Raw genomic sequence first — 13,182 nt, 5'->3', positions numbered from 1 at the left:
GAGAAGAGAATTTTTGTCCTTTAGACAGAAAACGATTGATTTGGGATTTTCCTTTGTTTTGCGATACCCGTGTAAATGTGTATTGAGAAAAGGTAATAAAGTTTGTTTTCCACCAGTTTGAACATCTTAAAAAATTTGTGGAGGCTAGAATACCAACTACTTCCTCTCCAATACTTACCAATATGTAAGGGGTTAAAATTATGTAACTGGAGTTAAGCTATGTTAATGCCCTGATTTAAATTAATAGTGAAGTTTTTCTTGTTATTCTCTTCTAAGTTTTCACTTGCCTCCCTTCTAAGTTTCACTTCAATAAGTAGGTTATTGAGAGATTTGCAATAACAATTTTCATACTATATGCTGAATGTGATTTTGTTTAGAAAAAGACTTATGTTATGATTTGTTGAGTTAATAACAGCATATGTTATTATGTGATTTATTTCTTGATATGTATTCAAAAAACTGATAAAGAATTAAAAAAAAAACCAAAAAACAATTAGCAGACAGAGTAGGTGCCCAGATGACAATACGATATCCTAGTAAATGTATGATAAAATTGAATAATATAAATTATATCTATTATGAACCTTCTGATCTAAAAAAAATTCCTGGAGGCTAAGAATTTATTGGGGGAAATGGTTTCTGATTAATGGTATTCATAAAGCAATGAAGATAGGGGTTGTAATTTCCAGTTAATATATCTAGACTTGAATTGCTTTGATAATATGCTCAGTTAAGATGTTGATTCCTCCTACTTCATGGGTTAGGATGTCTAAAAGAATGTCTAAATTTATTTTTCCCTTCTTTAATTGAATTTATATGAAATGGAATATGTAATTTAAATAATATTCTGTATTGTAAATTTATGAAAGTAGACATCCGAATTGTGTAAATGACAGTATTATGTCATGATTTAAAAAACTAATAAAGATTAAATTTAAAAAAAAAATGTAGAGGACAGAATACTCCCTTGGGGATTACCCACTTTCAGCTGGTGCAAGTTCAACTGTCATTAGCATTTTCAACTTGAAATTTTCTTCCTGCCAAGCCATTAATATACCTACCCATCAATCCAGAATTCAACTAATTGGCAGAGTAACAGCTCATGATTCACTGTGTCGAACGCAGAAGAAATATCTAAAAATAGGAGTATAACTGTTTTTTTGGCATCCACCTGACGAAGGTGAAAGTCATACACTGAAACTAACAAAGTTTCAGTACTGTGTCGTGCTCTGAAACCACATTGGTGGGGATTGAAAAAAGCATTCTGATCTAAAAACAAAGTTAATTGTTGATGCACAAAGCATTCAGAGACCTTGGCAAGTGATGACAAGTTGATATCGGTCTCTAACTTGCACATTGATCTACAGGAAGAGACCCTTGTTTAATGACTGGTCTAATCAGTCTTTTTCAAAATGTTGGGAAATATGCCACTCTCCAATGACTGATTCACTCTAGTGTGAATTATTAGCAAAACAAATCTTTACAGCAATATAGTACACCATAGAACATGCATAATATGCACAAAAAGATTTTTTCAAGGTATTCTTTGAATTCTCTATTTCTGTTATATAAATGTGATCAAATAGGTCCTATTGTACCCATGTCTTTTGTAAAGGCAATTTACTTACTTCTCTAGTATCGATAATAATATAAGTTAAAAGACAATTAATCTTAGATTCAAAATGCTCAGTCAAGCTTTGGCATGATGGCATAATCATGGAAACCCTATTTAACAAGTTTACTAGATTATGTACTAAGTGAAACAATTCAAATGGTCTATTTATTGAGGCATCTAATTGTTATAAAACTCTTTTTATACTACAGATTTTCTATACTGTTTACATGATATTTGAAAAGCTGCTTCATTTTCTTTTGTTTTAGACTTTCTCCATTTTCATTCTGTTTAACGTAAAGCCTCCCCCCCCCCCCCCTTAACTGAAGCATCATACCAAGGAACTTTATCTGAAAGTCTGGATTTCTTTTTAGCCATTTTCAAAGGGGTAACGTTTTGAACAGAATCAGCCAGTGCATTGATGAAAGAATTTACCAAAACATTGACAGATTGACAGGATGCCTCAAAATCTTGGCTCATTTAACTAGATCTAAGTAAATCAGTGTATATAGGATCCCAACACAGTTTCCTCATTTAATTTGTAAAGATGTTTTTTAACTAAGTCTCTAATTTAAACTGAAAAGAAATTAAATTATGACCAGATCATGGCACTTCTACATTTGACAGTTGAGAAATTGTAGTATTAAAAGCAAATTCATCTGCAATGTTAAGTTGTTCTAAAATAATGGCCACCACAATGAGTCTTTGCCATTATCAATTGTTTTAGCTGCAAAGAAGTTAATATTGTCTGAAATTCAGTGTAATGATTAATGGTTGAGATTTCATCATGGATGTTAAAATTTCTTATCAGTAATATTTTACAAGAATGCAAGGCTAAGGACATAATACAATCATTAATCACTGTTCTACATATGTTATCTAATGTTGGGGGACAATATAAACCAGTTATCCAATCTTCTAAACATACAGTAATATTCTTACAGCCATTTCCAATATCAATATGTATATCATAAAGCTCTAAACATTTTCTAAAACTTAAGGCTCTACCCCCACACCACCACCCCTTCTACTCACCCTTGCTTGATGAAGAATAGTGTAACCTGGCAGACATATAGAGTCTAATAATACCATTTTAGTATCACAGTGCCAGGTTTCAGATAACAATAACAAATCTAGTTTATTTTCTTGCATTAATGAAAAAAGCCATTCAGACTTTTGTTTGATGGAGCCCATATTAATATAACTTAGCTGTAATTGAATGGCAGTACTATTATCTGGTTTTTTATGTTAAACAGTACAACTAATGTTCCAGTGTCCATCAGCACCACGTAAAGACCAAGGTGGTTTACTCTTAGGGAACTGAGTCTAATGCCCTTGGTCCATAATTGATGGAATCTGAAGACCAACACTGTTATTCATTTTAGCACAGTTGTTTAAATAAGAAATGTAGCAAAGTGTTAAAATTAAAATTACACTTCATTGACAATAGTTTAAGCTCTCTTTTCCCATGCTTACAATTAAAGTTGCAAGCAAAGGGGCATGCCCTTTACTGTTACCCTTTGCTGACTGCCTGCTGGTATGGCAGGTCCTTCAGTTTCAGGCCCACAGGCCTGAAACACTGTTGTGGTGGGCGGGTTTGAAGACGGAGCTTGGGTGGCACACCAGGCTTCCAACTAGAGGACTTCCTCTGCAATGGCTTCAGATGTAGCAGCGACAAATTCGTAAGTAGTCAGTTATTTGAGGATAATAGTATTTATGAATATATATTTTTAGAAAAGGTACAAAATTTCAAGGTCAGAACGTATATTAATAAATACCTGAAATAAGCAATCAGCATAAATGGTAGATGAGCTTTAACTGAGAGTCAGATCATTGTCGTTAGCAGTTATGGCAGTGTATAAGAACATATAAGAAATTGCCTTGCTGGGTCAGACCAAGAGTCCATCAAGCCCAGCATCCTGTTTCCAACAGAGGCCAAACCAGGCCACAAGAACATGGCAATTACCCAAATACTAAGAAGAACCCATGCTACTGATGCAATTAATAGCAATGGATATTTCATAAGTAAAATTGATTAATAGTTAATTAACTTCTCCTCCAAGAACTTATCCAAACCTTTTTTGAATCTCGCTACACTAACTGCACTAACCACATCCTCTGGCAACAAATTCCAGAGCTTTATTGTGCGTTGAGCGAAAAAGAATTTTCTCCGATTAGTCTTAAATGTGCTACTTGCTAACTTCATGGAATGCCCCCTAGTCCTTCTATTATTCGAAAGTGTAAATAACCGATTCACATCTACTTATTCAAGACCTCTCTTGATCTTAAAGACCTCTATCAAATCCCCCCTCAGCCGTCTCTTCTCCAAGCTGAACAGCCCTAACCTCTTCAGCCTTTCCTCATAGGGGGAGCTGTTCCATCCCCTTTATCATTTTGGTTGCCCTTCTCCAGACCTTCTCCATCGCAACTATATTTTTTTTGAGATGCGGCAACCAGAATTGTACACAGAATTCGAGGTGCGGTCTCACCATGGAGTGATATAGAGGCATTATGATATTTTCTGTTTTATTAACCATTCCCTTCCTAATAATTCCTAACATTCTGTTTGCTTTTTTTGACTGCTGCAGCACACTGAGCCGACAATTTTAAAGTATTATCCACTATGATGCCTAGATCTTTTTCCTGGGTGGTAGCTCCTAATGTGGAACCTAACGTCGTGTAACTACAGCAAGGGTTATTTTCCCTATATGCAACACCTTGCACTTGTCCACATTAAATTTCATCTGCCATTTGGATGCCCAATCTTCCAGTCTTGCAAGGTCCTCCTGCATTTTATCACAATCTGCTTGTGATTTAACTACGCTGAATAATTTTGTATCATCCACAAATTTGATAACCTCATTTGTTGTATACCTTTCCAGATCATATATATATATATATATATCCTGGCCATACAAGCCCATCCCGGCATCCGCGGGCTGCAATTTTTGGAAGGAAACCAAAGGGAGCTGTTTAAATATGCGGCCTATGCGGACGATATCCTGCTATTTCTTACCTCCCCCGCTCGTTCCTTGGAAACTACACTAGAGGTGTATGGCCAATACTCGGCGATGTCCGGTATGCGAATTAATTGGAATAAATCGGAGGCATTGGCCTTCCCGGAGTCCCTTAAGGATCGTTGGCGGGGTGCCTTTCCTTTGAAGTGGGCCCAAGGCTCTATTAAATATTTGGGCGTTTATATCACCCCTAATTTAGATAAAATATATTCGCTTAATATTCTTCCCCTTCTACAGCTTACGCAGGAGCGGTTGGCCGCATGGCGTCATTTACCGCTTTCCCTGAGTGGGAGAATTGCCCTATTTAAAATGGTAATCTTACCTAAGTGGCTGTATGTCCTACAAAACTACCCTATGTTATTGTTATCCAAGGACCTTCGCCGCGTGGACCAGTTACTCCGTTCTTTTATTTGGAGAGGGGGTAAGGCCCGAATCTCCTTGGGTTGGTTGAAGCAGCCTTGGGCCGGGGGGGGGATGGGGGTGCCTCGCCTCCAACACTATGGCATGGCGGCGAATCTGCGTTTAATCCGTGGGTGGATAGTTGGGAAATCTCCCTTTGTCAATATTCTGGCGGAGCGGACTTTCGTTAGACCTCTGGCTTTAAGTCATGTGTTGATGGGCTGTGGGAAAACACTCCCGCCTCGGCTGGCTCTCCATCCCTTGATACTTCCTATACGGAAGACTTGGGCACTTCTTACTAAAATGCTAGGGATTCCTAGACAATGTGAATATCTAACGGCACTGCGGGGTAACCCTGATTTCTCCCCCGGCTTAACTACTGCCCCGTTTCTTAACTGGCAGCCCAGGGGTGTGGAGTATTTGGGACATGTGTTTGATGGGGAGGGGCGCTTTATGTCTTTTGAGAAACTACGGGAGCTGTACGGAATCCCTACTCAACATTGGTTTAGCTATTTACAATTACACCATTATGTCCAATCCTTGGGACCGCCGGCCCAGTGTTTGGCGAACTTCAAGGCGCTTGATGGGTTCTTTCATTTCGACGCTACTAAGGAGCCCTCTCTATCCGTGTACTATAAGGGGTTGGCCCGGAAGACTCTCGTGGAGTCCTCTACCATCTCGGTGGCTCGTTGGAACCGGGATGGAGGGTTTACACTGACAGCTCGCATTTTTGTGGGTAGTGTGAAGAGGGTTTTCCCGGTGACTAGTAACATGTACTTTCGGGAGATGCATCTCAAATTTTTACATAGAGCGTATATTTCTCCCCATATTGCCTTTAAATCGGGTTTAACGGTTAATGCTCACTGCCCGCGTTGTGGGGAGGAGAGGGGCACGCTAGCACATGTCTTCTGGTCTTGCCCGAATGCTCAAATGTTTTGGCAGCGATTGGGGACATATTTTACAGGGCTGGTGGGGGTGCGCTTGCCCCTCTCTCCGTACTTGTGGTTATTTCATTGTGTAACCCAACATTTGCTTCCTAGCCTGGGATCTCGGCTTTTGTTGCAAAAGGCTGGCCTTGTCGGGAAGAAAATCATCCTTCTCCATTGGAAGGAGCGGACGGGGCCCTCCTTTTGGACATGGCGGATACATTTTCATCGTCTGATGCAGTTCGAGAACTTGGCGTCTCGATCGTCGGTGGCGGCTCGCCGGAAATTTCTTCAGATTTGGGACGCTTATATCCAAAGTTTGCCTCACCGGGCTAGGAGTCTGGTACTCAACAATTAACTTGTTCCGTTTGAACGGACCCTGACTAGTGGGGTTTGTGGCTAGGGATCTCGGGGGGGGGGGGGGGGGGGGGGGGGGGGGGGGAATGAATGGGAGGTATGTTTCTGGATATATGGCGGTGGAGGGGCTGACGGGGAGGGGGAAGAATAGGGGCTCCCGGATACCACGATGTTGGGTTGGGTAATGCCTCTCTCATTAGGATAAAATTGGATAGTGCTCCCTTTACGGACTAGACGAAGGTGCACCAGTGATGTATTGTTTGTCTTTTGCCTTGTGGTAGTTTGGTTGCTACCTTGTTCCTGCATTACAGTGTATTGTTTTATGAAGGACCACTTCCTCAATAAAATATATTGAACAATATATATATATATATATAGAGAGAGAGAGAGAGAGCGAGCACCAGTCCAAGTACAGATCCCTGAGGCACTCCACTGTTTACTCTTTACCACTGAGAAAATTGACCATTTAATCGTACTCTCTGTTTCCTGTCTTTTAACCAGTTTGTAATCCACGAAAGTACATCACCTCCTATCCCATGTTTTCTTAGAAGCCTCTCATGAGGAACTTTGTCAAATGCCATCTGAAAATCCAAATACACTACATCTACCCGTTCACCCTTATCCACATGTTTATTAACCCCTTCAAAAAAATGAAGCAGATTTGTTAGGCAAGACTTCCCTTGGGTAAATCCATGTTGACTGTGTTCCATTAAACCATGTCTTTCTATATGCTGTACGATTTTGATCTTGAGAATACTTTCCACTATTTTTCCTGGCACTGAAGTCAGGCTCACTGGTCTATGACTTGTCATCATGTGATGTCTGATTAACATTAACAAGATTGTCATTGAGCAAACTTTATTTTATTTATTTATGTACTTCCAAAACCAAGGCCCTAGGCAATGCACAATTTGACATTCACAGTAAAACTTTAAAGGAACCTGCATTTTCTGTCGCTAAGCAGGCTGAATTAGCCATGATGTGTGAGTGATGTCATCCAACTGCACTAAATGGATTCATCTCTCCAAGCTAGTGGAGCTTTGAGCTCTTCTGAGCATGTACAAGATCTCCCGCACAGGTGATGCCTCAAGAGCCTCCTCAGTCTTTTATTTGTCAAAGTACAGACACAGATGTGTTCGCTATCTCTCCTCATTAATTTTCAATTTCTTAGTGTTCAGACAGGTGAAATCAGAACCCAGTGGGTTATGCACCTCTACCAGCAGATGGAGACGGAGCAAAGCTGACGTCACGGTATGTATATATATATATATTCCTACACTGACATCAGCCTGCCAGTATTCTCCTTCTCCAGCAGATAGTGGATGTGCATCTCCCTACTGGGGATTGCTTAAAAAAATAGAATTTTTCAAAAGAGAAGAGTTATTCACCCCCCTCTCCTGTGGTGATACCGTATGGTCCTGCCATCAGTTGAGAGTTCCTGAGGTGATTTCCTTGGTCCCTCGAATGAGTGTCTTGGTCTGGTAGCTGGCTTTTCAACTGGTGTGGACTTAGCTGTAAAAAAAAAACCAAAACAAAAAAGCTGAAAGGCAAGTGGGTGCAGGAGGCCGAGCACAGCAGTGAAGGTCCTTGCCTCTCTCCCTGCAGCCAGAGATCAAACTTGTACTCATCTAGGACAGGCTGAGCTCAAGTAAAGGATAATATATAAAAAGAAAGAAGGGGAGTTAAGTAGGGATTCCTCATCCCCCAGTTCTCCATGCTTAGCGTGCCAATCTGTCGGGTGTTCCCACCTCCAGGGGAGCTTACAGGACGTGGGCAACTTGGCAAGTTGATCAGCCTTTGTGACTAGGCCCCGCTTTCAGGCTCATCTTAGGCCACAGTGCCGTTTTTGCGTGTTTTTGTGCGCCTAAGACTGCCCTCTTCACTTCCGTCGTTTTGTGCTTGTGCATCCAGTTGTATGCCTTGTTGGGCGTCTGGCCGCCTAGTTAGGTGCATAGGAACCACCTACCATGGCTCCCAATTGTACGCACGCACGCACTTGTGCGCACCATCCTGAGGGAGCTCAGTTTATGCACTTATCAAGGCACAGTGTTGCATGCCTAATTTTTGGATGCCTAAATTTTGGGCACACTATTATCAGACACCTGTTAGGGCATATTGACAAACTGATGGTGCCCATAGCACAGAAGCCTAAGCACATTGCCGTATGTGTTACTTGTCATATTTGGGCATCCCAGCCTGGCGTTCTATCTAACTTGTGACAGTGTTGTTTGGAGCCTCAGGGAGAATTGCCTCCATCTGATTTTACTAAGCCTGGTTCTTCCAAGCCTGGTGTGGGAATAGAAAAAGAGCTGCCAGAGGTATCACCTGATTTTGGGACTCCCCTAATTGGTTTGTCAGCAGGGGAAGGTAATTCGGTGGGAGCAGGTCCAATGCCCCCTGGTTTTGGCATGGATCCCTCAGTCTTTTCTTGGGTAGAATTTTTTCAAGCGCTGCAGTCCTTTCTTCAGGTGCAGTCCCTGGCCCTGGGCAATCTTGATAGATTAGGATTGCAGGCTGCAGATTCCCGCATGCCTGGTGTTGTGTCTGTCGGTTCCCGACGCCCTCTCTCCGCTCTCCTTACCTCTTTGGCGCCTCCCTCTTCATCCGCGGGAAGATTGGCTGCCACAGCGTCCTTCTGACGAAGTCCTCCGGCGTCCCCGGACCAGCTAGACTCTGCAAGCCGCCATGTTTCCTGGAGGCCTAGGGCGCGCGCGCGCGGCGCAGCCCCAACTGAAGTACCGGCGATGGCGCGAACCTCAGGGGCGTCCCCCCTGAGATGACGTCACCCGCGACGGATATATAAGGTCTTAGAATTTGCTAACAGATTGAGTTAGCAAGGGTTCGGGTTACTCTACCTAAGCTACTTTGCCTCCTCGGACTTACCAGGGGTACCCGCTCCTCGGGGGCCTCTTTCCTTTGTTTTTTCAGGTGACAGTCTGGAACCGGTACTCGCTCCTCTAGGGCCCTCGTTCCCAGACTTGCTCCGTATTCTCTTCTGCCAGGAAGTCATCACTGCCAACTACATCAGTGAGTTACCATCGCTCTCTCAGAGCTTTCCCTGGAACCAGGTACTCGCTCCTCAAGGGCCTATACATTCCAGCTCCTGGGCTTCTATGAGACATTGTGTGAGTGTTACCATCAGGTTCGGTACATGAACTCTGCATACCCTGCCTACCTACTATATTACAGTTTCTCTACGGCTCAGCCTCCAGGGATCGCTGTTCCAGTATCTGAGGGACTACAGCCCAGCTGGGCATTCCAGCTCACTACTGCCACCTCTGGTGGTTCAGTATACTGTCTAATAAAAGAACTAGTGTGTGTCTGTCTCCTAACTCTGAGCCTGATCGGTGGTACCTCTCGGGATCTTCCCCCGGGGGCGTGGTCATCTGCCACTGGTCCAAGGATCTACCCACAACTCTCCTAAATAACAACACCTGGTACTATGGGTAAGCGTTGGAATAAGCCTAGATCTGCTGCTGGTCTCCCAGATAGGGACCCAGATGGCACGGCTGATGAAGCCAATCCTTCCTCTCTGGAAAATGGGGAAATTCCTCCGGGATTGGAGCCGTATAGAAGAACTATGTTCCATTTCTTTGCTAGAGATGAGTTACCGCCTCTGATTTCCAGATATTGAAGATGCTTGGGAGTTCCAGGGATTGAATCCATGTCTGAGCCAAAGAAAGATCCCATTTTGACTTCTTTGTGTAAAGTCTCTTGTTTCTTCCCTATTATGGAAGCCATTCAAGAATTGATTGAGCTTGAATGGGGTGCCCTGGAAGCTAATATTAAAGGGAGATGAGTCTTGGAAGGACTATACCCCTTGGATCCAGCTGTAGGAGAGCAGTTGTGCTTTCCGAAGGTGGATGTGTTTGTGTGTGCCGTTACCAAGTGGATAATTGTCCCTGTAGAAGGGGGAGCGGCCTTGAGGAAGTGCACAGGATAGGAGAACTGAGGCTATCCTTAAACAGACTTTTGAAGCAATGGCAATGAATTTGCAGATAGCTTCCTGTTGTTCCCTGGTGGCTTGGTCTTGTTTAATTCTTTCTCAGGAGGTCGATGTATCTGGTGTGAATTCCAGGGCAGTGATGGAACCAGCAGCCGCAATTTGGTCCTTACTTTGGCCAGAGAGATTGCTTTGGTAATAGCGGCTGGGTGCCATCTATGGCTGAGAAATTGGTCAGCCAATACCACCTTGTAGTCTAACCTTATGAAGTTGTCCTTTAAAGACTCACTCTTGTTGGGGAGCGAGCTGGAGAAAATGGTCAATAAGTGTGACAAGTCCCGGGTTCCTTGATTACCAGAGGATAAGAAACAGGTGCTGTGCTCCTTCAGTACGAGAGGTCATAATAGGGGATTCAGACGTTTTTGACCCTATAGAGGAATGGCCTTTCAGAGGGCTCGACCTTAGGGGGTAGGTCTTGGTCCTTTCATCCCAGGTAGCCCAGATGGGGCGCAGTTCGGGTAGTGGAGCTCCCCAAGCCTCCCAATGAAGGTGTGCCAGTCCACCCCTGGGAGCAGGAGACAGGTCACCTCTCTCTATTTTATCGGAGGTGATTTGAGATCACATCAGACCAATAAGTTCCGGAGATGATAAGAGATGGCTATGCGCTGGAGTTTTGCAGTGTTCCTCGGGATGTTTTCATGGTATCTCCCTGCAACTCTCTGCAGAAAAGACAGGCAGTGGAGTGTACATTGTCAAGGCTGCTTAGTCTGCAGGTTGTTGTTCCAATGTCCACGTCTCAAAAAAATATGGGCTATTTCATTTATTTTATTGTGCTCAAGAAGAAGGGCTCCTTTCGCCAGATCAGCCGTCATTTGCGTGTGACTCATTTTCGCATGCAAACCTTGCTCTCAGTGATAATGGCAGTACAGTCTGGGGAGTTTCTGACATTTCTGGATTTGTCTGAGGCATACCTGCATATTCCCTTTCGGCTAGGGTATCAACAATTTCTGCTTTTCATGGTTTTGTGACATCATTATCAGTTTCAAGTGCTGCCTTTTGGTTTGGCCACTGTGCCCAGAACTTTTTCCAAGGTTATGGTGGTGGTGACAGTGGAGTTGAGAGAGGATGGGATCTTGGTACACCCATAATTGTATGACTGGTTGATTCGGGTCTAAAGCCTGGAAGAGAGCCTCCGAGTTTTGTGCAAGCTGATCTCCTTGTTGCAGGAGCTAGGTTGAGTAGTGAACCTGGCCAAGAGCAATCTTCAACTATTACAGTCGCTAGAGTATCTCTGTGTTTGCTTCAACACGAAACAGGGCAAGATGTTCCTGTCAGAGAGCCATATTCAGAAGCTGATGGTGCAAGTGCATCTATTGTCAAACACAATACGCCCGACAGTGTGGTCCTATCTACAGGTGCTCGGATTAATGGTGACAACCCTGGAGATGGTGCTGTAGGCGAGGGTGCATATGCATACTCTTCAGCGTACTCTGCTGTCTCATTGGTGCCCACAGTCTCAGGACTATTTGATTCGGCTTCACCTACCGATAGAGATCTGCACTCATCTGCAGTGGTGGTTAAAATTGGATCATCTAAGAAAGGGAGTTTCCCTAAGATCATCAGACTGGTTAGTACTCACGACAGATGCAAGCATTCAGGATTGGGGAGCTCACTGTCAGAAGCTGCAAGGGTGCTGGAGTGGAGAAGAGTCTCTCTGGAACAACATTTGGCTGGAAGCCCGTGCGGTCTGGTTAGCATGCTTGCAGTTCAGCAACCAATTGCAGGGTCGAGGTTCCGGATAATGTCAGACAATGCAATGACAGTGGCTTATATCAATCTACAAGGAGGAACCAAGAGCCAGCCAGCAAGAGTTGCAGAAATATCCCAACTTATTGAATGAGCGGAAGTGCATCTTCAGGAGATCTCAGCCTCGTACATTGCAAGAAAAGGCAATGTAAGATCCGACTTTCTCAGCAGACAGAGTCTGGATCCAGGAGAATGGGAATTGTCAAATGAGCCATTTCAGCTAATAGTGCATCACTGGGGCCTTCCTTTACTGGATCCACTGGCGACTGCTCTCAGTGCAAAAGTTCCTCGCTTCTATAGTTGCAGGAGAGATCCAAAGTCTTTGGGCATCGATGCTTTCATGCTGGAGTCACTGGAGGACAAGCTACTTATACCTTTCCCCCGTGGCCCATGTTGGGCAGAATGATTTGGAAGATGGAGATCACAGGGGGATGGGACTTCTGGTGGCACCAGATTGGCCCAGAAGACCATGGTATGCTGATTTGCGAAGGCTCCTGATGGGGTCTTCCCCTCCAGTATCTGGCACACAGGGATCTACTACAACAGAGACCTTTTCTTCACGAAGACCTGACTCAATTTTGTCTTGCAGTATGGCCCTTGAGAGGGCTTGGTTGCTGAAGCGTGGATGTTCTTCTGTGGTGATTGCCACCTTGCTACAAGTAAAAATGTTATCCACTTTCTTAGCTTGTGTGCGGGTTTGTCAAGTGTTTGAGGCTTGATGTGAAGATCAAAGGGTTCTTCCTTGTTCAGTTAAGATCTTGCTCATTTTGGAATTTTTGCAGGATGGCTTGAGTAAAAGGTTGGCCCTTAATTCATTAAAAGTACAGGTCATTCTCTTGCCTGTTTCCGAGGTGAGGTGAATGCTGGTTCCTTTTTGGCTCATCCAGATGTGGCCTATTTCTTGAAAGGAGTGAAGCATGTTCATCCTTCCTTGTGGTTACAGGTGCCCTTGTGGAATCTTAACCTAGTTTTGGATTTTTTAGCGGGCCTACTTTTCAGCCAATGCATGACCTTTCCTTGAGGTTACTGACCTTGGAAATAATATTTCTTCTTGCAATTTGTTCTGTGAGTTGAGACTCCAAACTGTAGGCCTTGTATTTCTGGGATCCCTTTCTACAAGTG

At 43.5% G+C, this 13,182-nt stretch overlaps 1 protein-coding gene across 1 annotated transcript in view; it reads left to right on the top strand.

Moving 5' to 3' along the window:
• The window catches only part of ATAD2B (ATPase family AAA domain containing 2B), a 610,472-nt gene that overhangs the window by 463,846 nt on the left and 133,444 nt on the right, over positions 1-13,182 (top strand). The gene's annotated exons all lie outside the window — the stretch shown is intronic.

The sequence above is a fragment of the Rhinatrema bivittatum genome, chromosome 3, assembly GCF_901001135.1.
Source record: "Rhinatrema bivittatum chromosome 3, aRhiBiv1.1, whole genome shotgun sequence".
Taxonomy (NCBI): Eukaryota; Metazoa; Chordata; class Amphibia; order Gymnophiona; family Rhinatrematidae; genus Rhinatrema; species Rhinatrema bivittatum.
The sequence above is the reverse complement of the archived record's forward strand: the minus strand, read 5'-3'. Positions and strand labels throughout refer to the sequence as shown.